This window comes from Stigmatopora nigra, chromosome 22 (assembly GCF_051989575.1).
Source record: "Stigmatopora nigra isolate UIUO_SnigA chromosome 22, RoL_Snig_1.1, whole genome shotgun sequence".
NCBI classification, from domain to species: domain Eukaryota; kingdom Metazoa; phylum Chordata; class Actinopteri; order Syngnathiformes; family Syngnathidae; genus Stigmatopora; species Stigmatopora nigra.
The window spans coordinates 1,605,523-1,617,046 of record NC_135529.1 but is presented as its reverse complement, the minus strand read 5'-3'; the positions used below and the strand labels follow the sequence as shown (position 1 = coordinate 1,617,046).

The 11,524-nt window shown below is 37.1% G+C and overlaps 1 protein-coding gene across 2 annotated transcripts in view; it reads left to right on the top strand.

The window, feature by feature from the left end:
* The first annotated feature begins 8,046 nt into the window (after positions 1–8,046).
* tspan9a (tetraspanin 9a) overlaps positions 8,047–11,524 on the top strand; it is a 114,129-nt gene continuing 110,651 nt past the window's right edge. For both annotated transcript variants that reach the window (XM_077744820.1, XM_077744821.1), the window contains exon 1: positions 8,047–8,264. The gene's annotated coding sequence lies outside the window, so the exon portion shown is untranslated. The remainder of the gene's footprint in view (positions 8,265–11,524) is intronic.

Genomic DNA, 11,524 nt, shown 5'->3' with positions numbered 1-11,524 from the left:
TTGTTTGAGGCCCGTAGACAAATTGAGCCGGTCTATGAAATGTGATCACTCACATTTACGCATTCAAATTCTACTCCATACCTCTTCAATCTGATCCTGGCTTTGGTAAGCCTCAATGAAACGGCCCCCCAGATAACCCATAAAAAGGGAGTACACCTAATGAATCAATGGTTGGAGCTCCAAGGACATCTACAGCTAAAAACACATTACTGCCATCCCCCTCGTGACCATTCCAAGAGCTTCTTGCTCTGATATGATTGGCTGATAAGGACCTTGTTAAGTATTCCACATTAAATCAGATCAGAACAGCAAGTACTGCAGCTTCCTCATTCACTGTTTTGGACAAGATTCACTTTTGCTTTTTTAAGACTTTTATATCTTCAATAAATACAATCCTTAAAAGGAAAAGTCTTGTAAATATTATATCCCACTTAGATGTGATTAAAAAAATGTTTCCTCTATAAAAATAAAATCTAAAGCTGAAAACTCCCTTTTTGTGACAATTTAAGAATATCCAATGTTAAAAAAGAATTATTTATTACATTTGTGAAGAAAGTTTTGCAGGGTAGTACGTTTAAAAGTAAGATAACATCATTAGTACTTTGAAAAGTGCTCCTCTATACCGAATGATTACACTTTCCTTAGCTGATAATTGTGTACTCTATTTAGATATTTATTGCTTGATGAGAAAATGGAGTTGAAAAGAGACAATTTCCTTGTATGCAGGTTATTTTTCCACCAGACGCAGTCATTTCTAACCAAATTTCACTTCAATTTAGTGCTCTGGTCATTTCCGTCACCATGTGTTTCCTCTCAACATGTTACCTTTCAAAGATAATGTACTTTTCCACAAATATAATTAAAGCCTAGAAACATAACTCAATGCTGTTCCTGACTTTAGCCGATGGGTAGAGGACATGCAGCATTGTTCCTTATTCCACTGGTTTAATGTTGAAATGGGCGATGCCAGTAACAGTGTTATGCGTCTAATCCATTTCAACTGGGAGGGCTGAAAGTGAATGATCATCTTTCAAAGCCAGTGACTTATCCAGGCCTGCCATCATGATCATGGCATGTTCCCTGTGTGTATTAGTGTTTGCAAGTTTGAATCTAGACAAGCAGAGCACCGGAAATTGCAAGGAATTACCAACTAACCGATTATTTAAACAAGCACTAATTGGTGTCGCCAAACTGTCTTTTGTTGTCATTCATATTCTGTACTTTCCCTTTTTGTGCAAAATTTTCCTTGTTTGTCTGCCAATACTACTATGCGGCTGAGAATAAGTAAAGGGTTGTTGCAAAAATGTCTGTTTTCTCCTAATTTTAGTAATCCACCCAGACGACCAGACTTTAGGTCGATATGCTATCATGAAGACGAGACTGTAGTCTTTCTGACTGTGGCATTCCCCGGTCTTGACGAATAGATCACTGTGACTCATTTTGCTGCTGCAACCCCTCTGGGGGCCTTAAACTGAAATCTCGAATGGTGCTTCTACACCAATACTACTTCACAAAATTCACAAAAAGTTTTTTTTTTTAAATCACTGCATTACTTTATCATAGTTTTGAATAAAGTCAGTGAAACTTTTCAAAAAACAATAAATATTTGGAACAAAATGTCATTGGGAATAGTATTTACACGGTTTAAGTTAACTAAAATCAGTATTATTGATACTATATCTTGTTAAAAGTTAGGTCATTTTAAAACGATAATAAGAATTTAAGAAGATAAGAATTTAAAACCCCATATTTCAAGTAACCTCCGGAGGAAGGCAAATGAAAGCAATCTGTTCAATGATTTATGCCTCACTTCCCTCATTTAGTTTATTGTCTGAAGAAAAGCACAGCATTGGTGCATCCTGGGTGGCTTCATAAAATACAAAAAAACAACATTCCTTTGTGTGATGCTCATAGTGCAATGTGTCATTTATTATATGGTGTGGCATAAATATATTGTACTTTGTAAATGTATAATTCCTATGCACATATTCATAATACATATATATCCATATACAAACGTAAACAAAAGGAATGGCCATAACATTCAGATACACTGTGTGCTTAAATGTCAATTTCAACAACAACAACAACAACAAAAATTACTAATAGACAAAATAAGACCTCAATCTTAAAAGGCGAAAAATACAGGCAGCAACATTTCTTCTAAATCTGAAAGAAGAAAATCGTATTGAAAGAAAACAGTTGTTTTCAAAGGCACAAGAGGTTAATGATGTTAATTGCCAAGTGATTTGCTGATTCATTGCAAGGTATCACCACCAGAGAGCTTCTAATTAACCACAATAAACAGTGTTGAATTAATCAAAGGAAATACATGCACCCCATCCATCACGCCAGCATACCCTTGTTTACCTTAGTATTGTACTACAGTGAGGACAAGTGGAAAACTTGCACATGCAGGTAATAGGTCTAGTTGTTTAAGGATTTCAATACGTCAATAGTACCTTAATTGTTGTGTGGACTGCACTGCCTGTAATGAATGCTTGTAATTTTCCATTGTATGATGCATGGGCTCATCTCTGTACTTGAAATAATACCAATGGACATGACGGGAAGTCTGTTTCTACCTGTGTGTGTGTGTGTGTGTGTGTGTTTTTGTGTGTGTGTAAGTCATAGACTCCATTAGAGATTGGTAATAGACATCTTCATTGCTGTAAACTGTAAAGTGTTTCCCTTTGCAAGCCATGTTCTGTGAAATGGGTTTGAGAGTAGGTTCCGACTTTACTGGTAGAAGATCTTCAACTCTCCTGGGAAGACATTTTTGCATGCTTGGTTGTGTGCTACGTTTGTTATTGTTAATTTATCCACAGAGACGTTGGTCATTGTAGATATCGAGTTCTATTCCAACCACATTATGAATGACCTTTGTTCTAGAGTGTGGGCTGCAGGAGAAAAGGACATTTATCCCAAAGTGTTTCCACAAAATTTAAAGTATTGTTCAAGCTGTCACTTCGTTATCCTGGAAATTCTCCCGTAACATTAAACAATAGGCGGGGGATTCCCTGATTTTTGTTGCCAGCCTGTTGGAAGTGTGTTATAAAGTAAATATTAGTGTGAGAAATGGACAAACAATGAGCCAAGTGCAAAATGTTCTTTCATTGCATAGACAGCTTCACAAGGGCTCTCAGCTGATAAATGAGTTGAGAACCCTCCTCTTCATTTTGCTTTCAGTCCAGAGGGAGGCACACACAAAAAAATGATGGAAGAATAGGAGAGGAGGCTCTGACAATAAAAAATAAGGAAATTATTCGAGAAAGCCTAAATTGTGCTCTAATTGTCTCACAGGATTATGGAATTGACTTTTGATAACGAGCATTATTCATTTGCATTCACAAAAAAGAAATATGTGAGTTATTGGGAGTGTTGTGCTCCCCAACACAATGCTTACTATTGCATTGTTAGCTTTGCTTTTACTACATTTACTATATTTATATATTTGCATGTTCTTCTCGAGTTTGCATGGGTTTTCTCCGGGTACTCTGGTTTCCTGTCACATCCCCAAAACTGAGTAGGCTGTTTGTACACTCCAAATTGGCCCTAGGTATGGTTTTAACAGGGCTCCTGTTACGAGACGGTAAAGTTGAAAACGACCAAACGATCTACGACAAAAATATGAAACATCCATCAATTTCCACCCCCTTATATGAGAAGCATGATATGAGTAACTTCAGCAGGGAAATAAAGACTTTCCTTTCTGCATCCATTTCTTTCAGCTCCTACACTCCACTCATACAGTGATTGAACCGCCCAAATGGGGGGTTGTGGTACGTTGTAGGACTCCTGAAGGGTCTCTCGCCTCTCACATTGCGCAATTCCGGAGTTGAAGAGTGTCGAGCCCCTCTCAAGAGGAATGGTATCAGAGTAAAAGCTGAGGTGAGCCTGATTATATCAATTGGGAATTTCTCAACCTTACACACTAGCTTGGATTCCTTTACAATGTGAGAGATGAGAATCCTCTTCCCAAGAGAACGCTTCTGCAGACGGGGATCGGACCACTAAGGACAACTTCTTTGGCCACATCTTGGTTATATATTGCCAGAAGCAGATTTGTCTTTCTCAGTCTTCCACATTAACATATAAGCACAGTAATTATGGACAAGTTTAAATCTAGTATGGCGTTTTTAGAGTGATACAGATTAAAACCACTGGCTGAAAAGTAAAATAAAACTAATTCGGGAAATAAAGTGGGATGTACAAATCAAAGCCTTTGGGATCATATGCTGTTTTATGACCTGACAAGCCCAATGTGGAATAAAATCCTTTATTGGGAATTATTTTCATTGTGCTTCATTAAAACAGCAAACTGTAATGCAAAACAGAAAATAGTTAACAATATTTCTTTCTTCCAGGCTCATTGACACATCTTTATTCTCTTTAGCGCCATGCGACCAAAATGGAAAGAGATGTGATTAACTCTGGCCTTTATCCATGTATTTCCATTTTAATTTCCTATCCTATTCCTGCTTGTCCCTGCTTTTTGCGGACAGTTTTCTGAAGCCAGCTCTCTCCACTGCACAGGGTATAGTAATTGTTACCCATTTGTCTGAATATGTTTTCCCATTTATTTTGTCACCGGAGTCAAGGGAGACACAAGCACTTGGCACATGAAATTGTACTGAATCGTTTATTCTAACAAGGGTCACATGGGGTGCTGGAGCCTATCCCAGTCAAAAATGGGGACCAGGCGGGGGAAATGATGAATCGGTGGGCAGCCAATTGCAAGACTAAGGAGACGGACAACCATTCACCCTCACACTCATACCTAGGGGCAATTTAGAGTGTGCAACTAGCCCACCCTGCATGTTTCTGGAATGTGGGGAGGAAGAAAGCTGAAGAAAACCCACGCAAGCTTGGGGAGAACATGCAAACTCCACATAGTGAGGACCCAACTCTTGAGCCCAGAACTGTGAGGCCGATACGCTAATCACTCGGCCGCAATTAAGTAAGTAAGTCCATTAGGAGGTCTCATTTTCAGTTGTATTTGTGTAGATACAAATTCTCTAGCTGAATTGGCTGAAATCAGTAGGCATGTGTTCATCATATGTTAAGACTTCCAAATGTACATAAAGTGGAAACCACCAGTGAAGTCATAAATCTTCAAAATATTCCAAGTATTTGATTTGAATGATCCACAAGGGAAGTCTAGATTCATTCATTCATCTTCTAGTCCAGCTAATTGCAGGGCACAATGAAATGGACAATCTTTCATGCTGACTATCACACCATCACTGCTTGGGAATCGAACCCGGACTGGCCGCACCAAAGGATTCTTATAACAAAACTACATCAAAACAAATCCCCTTTAACCTAACCTAGTAATAATAGTCCAATTGTTTGAGCATGAAGATTTTTTTTATTTTTTATTGCCTCCTTTGACAGGCCATGTCAAGTTTTGAGGAAAAACGCTAAATTAATTCAGGGTGCATTTCACATCACAAGGTTGTTTTCCTGATGTCGCCTGATGAGAAGCTTTCTCACAATGCACATAAATATTCCAGTCAGAAACTGTCACAAACCATTATGGTTATGATGACAGCACATCTGACTTCACGGTTACAAATCTTTTATGTTATGATTGCACAAAGAGAAGAGGGCAGTGGGTAAACATGCATCTGGTGACCCAAACTTAGAAGAAAAGTTTGGGGAATATGTTGACAAGATAACACAAAGAGGCATTTATAAATGTTGTTCTTCTTTAAAGTTAAATTTAGTTAGCGTATGATCTTATTAAATTTCCTTCCTTAAATGCCGGAAAAATCTGTCATTGGAAAATTTCAATTCCGTTTGGAATTATATCATATCCTTTCCAATTTATTTGTGGTTTTAAGAGTTTGCAGATGATTGAAGTCGGTGTGATTCTGTTTTTGACTTCAACATGAAAGAAATATTTGTTCTAAGCAATACTGTGTGGAGCTTTTTTTTGGGTGGTGAAGTTCTTCAGTGTGAGCAGAGTGTGTGGATTGGTTGAATGGAGATTGAGAGCTCCTTCAGGTGTTGCACATCATCACACGCTATAGAAGCAACCCCTAAATTATCAAAAGATTGCATTATGGTTGTTAAATCAGATGAGGTGAAGCATCCTTCGTTATAATGTAATTCTCACAGACAAAATGAAGAACTCCTCTAGCTGGAATGAAGCTGGTTGATCACTTGCACATTTTCCACCAGAGCGTGAGAGCATTGTTATTGTTTCATCATACTTTATGGAATCAGTACTCTTAGTACTGTTAAACACAATAACAAGTGAATTTTAGGAAGGAACTTGTGTTATTGTGGAACAATACATCCAAGGAGCATTTAACCTTTTTAGCTACGACACTTTGGGAATCTTTCATGTCCAACAAGGGATGATTACCGGTTAAATACAGATTACAATATAAAACAAACAAAAAATGAACTTGTTGAGATGAAAAAGTCACAAAATGAGTTCTCTGGTTCAAAAAATATGTCGTGTTCTGCTGGTTGATTGCAGTGATGTGTGTTAATGATCCAACACTATCCACATGTTTATGAGTGCCAAAATACTAATACTGATTTGTATTTATAGTATGGCCTATTTTGAAAGAAAAAATATAATGTTGATTCTAAGATTACTGATTACCTGCAGGATTTTATTTTGCCTTTTTTTGTGTTCTAATTAATGTTATACACCATCTTTATGGTGTGCCATTAGTAGGTGAATATTTAGAAAACCCTTCAACAAGTGAAAGATCATCTGTCATTTCCCTTGCATGTGCTGTAATTACTAGTGCAGGCCTGCTTTGGCAACCTTCCATGTTCATCCCAAGCTGGCTGTTAAGTCATTAGCCCATTATGCCCCTCCATGACGCCCCCTCATCATGTGTCTACCACTGCTGCAGAGAGTTATGAGCAAATCAGATTGTAGTTCTTGCTGTAAAATATATATAGAGGTCACATCCAAATGTATCACTAGGGACTAAACTTCAGTTATGAAAATGTTATTGAATCTCATGAATAATGGCAGAAATAAGAAAAAGTGGACGAAGCTGAATGGGAAAAATCATTTCTAAATCAATTCCTTTTTAAATTGCATTTCTCTTATAGGATCATGGTCATAAAAAAAGAAGCTAAGGACCACATTACACACAAACCCACAATTTGAGTGCCTGTCCTTGCAAAATTGCAATTTAAATAAAAATATGACCATCCATAATTTTGACATGGAATATCAATACTACAGTTAAGTTACATTTTAAACTGATTGTAGAAAAGTTGTTGTTGATTGTTATATCGAAACAATAATTATAAATACAGTTTTAGGAAATAACCACCCATGCTTCAATTCTTGGATTTTGTCCTCTTTTAGGTGCATGTTTTATCTGGTGGGTGGCCCGGTGGTGCGAGTGGTTGGCGCGCCGGCCTCACAGCTCTAGGGGTCCTGGGTTCAGGTACAGGTCGGTCCACCTGTTTGGAGTTTGTATGCTTTCCCTGTGCCTGTGTGGGTTTCCTCAGTGTACTCCAGTTTCCCCCCATATTCCAAAAAACATGCACGTCCTTCTCCTTGTGCCCTGCGACCGGCTGGCCACCGATTCAGGGTGTCACCGACCTCTGGCCCGGAGATAGATGGGATTGGCTCGAGCACACCCCGTGACCCTAATGAGGATAAAGTGCTTCAATAAATCATATGAGATGAGATTTATCTGATGCCATCTGACTTTGGCTAAGACCAGGATTCATCACTGTTCAATCACAGGCCCCAACAAGACAAAGTAAACTTGTGCCCTGTGAAATAAAATCAAAATGTATTAAATTCATCAAAATATTTGTAATAACATATGATTTGGAGCAAGGAGTTTGTTGAGACTCACAATTTAACGTACAATAAAACTGGATTTTAGTGTCACTTCCAATTGAGTTTGATTTTTTCCCCTGGAGCACAAAAATCCCCCAGTACTCTCTCTCGCCGCTAGATGTCAGTAAGAGCTTCTTGCTGCTTCTCCACCTCATTTCTTGCTCGTCTAAACCAAAAAGGTGCAGCAACTTTTATCATCACATGCACGAGACAACATAGTGCGCACCTCCAAATCGATGAATATACCCCAAAAATCCAACAATTAAAGGGGTGTAAATCATCAGAGCGATTTTGACTGTCACTGCCTTTTGACCACACAATTGGATTTGAGATACAACGCACACCCACACAAAAACACAGCTTGAAAAGTTTTGTGTGGGAGCTTCGAGCTCGTGGCAGCTGACAGATTGCTGTGTTTACAACTATTTTGAAGGTAAACCAACTTTTTAAAAAGTTTTATCATACTGTAATGACCAGTTTGTCTTTCTTTCTTTGTGTTTTGTGCCGATTTCAAGTCCGGATTACTCATAGTTAACAAATCTAATAACAATCTAATAACAATTATAGTAGTACATTAGAACTCGACCATGGAAGATTTGATGATTTTGTGTTTATTATAGTATATTAATTTTGTACACGTTCGGAATCATTCTTAAAGTTGTCATAAATAAAACAAAATAAAAAGAAAAGAAAATGCAAACAAATCAGTCGCTCAATATATTGATTAATTGGTAACAGCTTAGAGTGCGAGGCACCTGTATTCTGTGTGTGCGCGCTTGTGTGTGCGCTGATTTCATACAATTAGGATGTAAATGTGGTGTTAATGCAACTAATCATAGTACTTAAATCGTTTCTGATGTAAGCAAATGACAAAGTTACTTATTCAATAACCTGAGACCATTCTGGATTTTGTTGAAAATATTTCTTTCATTGTTTGCATTTTTATAAAAATATTAAAAGTCAATGATTATTTGGCAACACATTTCTTTGGACACAAAATCAATCAATCACATTCTCACTAGACTTCAAATTGAAATATTAACAAACACTGTAAACTTTGTGAAGGATCACTTTTAATCTGATAAAAATACATCCCCAAAGTTATTAACAAAGACTGAACTAGACTTGCATTTATATAGTTTAATATTTATGTTTTACTGGTAAAAATTTCCTTTGTTTTTAATGTTTTGATTATTGTTTACATGTCTTGTAAAGTCAATTCATTTAATCGAAGGATCTAAGTTTACTTTATCCCAACTGATTCCAATCAAATATTAAGTTGTTTACTTTTTATGTACTATGTGGAATGTCCAATGTCCTTTCATAGGCAACAGATGCATCTCCTTCAACTATTTTATTGATACTTCCAAGAGAATAGTAGTTTTATTTACAAAGTTATTCTTTAAATTTATTTTGTAGCAATTGACCCGCAATTTCTTTGGTACTTTGGGATATTAAAAGTCTTTCAGTGACATAGAATGCATGCATTCTATCAATGATTGATGAGCTTGCTCGTGTTTCTCTGTTTACATTAAAATGACTAATGTCACTTTTGACATCAACTTTGGGTAAAAAGTGACCACAACTATGTCTTTTTCACACATTTTCTCTGAATGCTGATTCTGCGTTGTCAGTTGTGGTGTGTTTAATGTGCTGTACATTGTTGTCTTCCTGTCATCCACTGAAAACTTCTCTGATGTTGTTTACTTGTTTAGGGAAAAAGAAGACTAGGTTATTGCTGTGCTTCTCCGGCTGGGCCTGAACAATCAAACCAACGATTTCCTTCCAGCAGTCTGTTTTTAAACTTGAAAAGTATAAAGTCAGTGATATATCAACTATGTATTTAACTTTGAATTCATATCAATTATAACATTTGTTAGTTGAGTGTCTTTCCTGTGGGAAACACTGGTTTATTCGCCGTGCTGGTAAACAAAAGAAGCAATGTTGCTGTTACCCTCTCTGTGTTGCGGCCCTTCCTGAAAGTTCCTGTTCTCTGAGAGCACAAACATCCGTACTCTGTAGGGCCTCACAATAGACAAGCTGTTATATCAACATTTACTCCATTCTTTTCCCCACCCGGAGCTTTATTCGCATTCTTGTGGGGCAATTGGTATCAGCGAGTGGCTGTGTGAGATTATACAGTTGATTTGTTGCTGCCAACACTCCATGACATTCTATAGATCAGTGTTTCACAACCTTTTTTGAGCTGTGGCACATTTTTGGCATGGAAAAAAATCGACAGGCACACCACAAGCTAAAAATCTTCAAATTTAAACCTATGTCACTTATATTAACATAATAAAGTCGTCCTCATGTCCTCAAGTTTTATTAACAGGAATTAAATAATCCCCCCCAAATTATCTCCAAATATATTTTTTTTCACACCGATCTAACGTCATCAAAGTTGATCTCCAAAGACCCTGAACAGCTTTCAGTTGAACTGATGTTAAAATATTGAACCTTTTTTAGCCTTATTTTATTTTTTGACTTTTCCTCCCAATATTGCGCAAAAAGTAATGTGCTCACAGAGACTTCATACCCCCAAAAGTTGATGCCCCTGAAGCCAAACAACTTCCGGTTCAGGCACCGTAAAAACATAAAAATGATTTAAATTTCATAATATATTACAACTTTTTCCCTCCCAATATTACAAAGCATTACATGAAGAGCCGCTTTGTGCTCACATAGACTTAACGTCAACAAAAGTTGAAGCCCGGAAAACCACACAGCTTTCAGTTACATATGGATAAGCAAGAAAATTGCTTCAATCTCATATTATGATTTTAATCTTTTTTTCTCTCTTGTATTATTACAATGTATGACTTTCCCGCGGCACATCGCTCACTTGGGAAACACTGCTAACGATGGATGGATGCAGACATTTTTGTGCGTGCCATTCGTAAACCATCATTGACAGGCTTCTCTTTTCCTTCAACCACAGGGCTCTACTAAACCTTATACACATTGTGTTCTTAGTTTTTGGCAAAATGTATTCAAGAGCACTGCTTAATAACAATCCCCAGTAATATTCTTGATTGCAAAATGTGCTTAAAATTACATTTGAAAAAATTACTCTTGCACACTTTTGACATCACAAGACATTGTTTTAAGTATTCATGAAACGTCTTAAAAAGGAAAAGTTTTTTTTTTTATAACATATCAACACTAGATCAATCAAAGTACTTCACACCACATACAAGTCAAAAACACAAAATTATTCAGTAAAGTCACATTGAATCATCAGGACAGTTAAAAGCAGTTGAAGCAGGGAAATAGAAAAAAAAAGAAAATCTGAAATTATGAGTTGAAACTTAAACCATATAGGCGGTTATAAATACAATGCGATAAACAAGACAGTTTATAGCTCTGATTTAAAGGAGCTAACTGTTTCAGCAAACTTCAGACCTTAAGGGAACTTGTTCCAGTGGTGAGAAGCATAGTAACTGAATCTTGCCCCATCCAGACACCTGAAGGGGCCAGAAGCTTTTTAGGACACATTTTGGTCCTAGGGCATTAAGGAAGAACTGTAAAATTCTATTGCTATGGTTCAATCTACGAAAAATACTTGCATTGATAGGTTTCTAGTTTGGACAAGGCACCCCAACCCTAATTCTGGCTATATTTTGGCAGTAATAGACAGATCTTCTGATGAACTCTCGATACTGATATTTCACCTTTCTTTTTTTGGCCAAA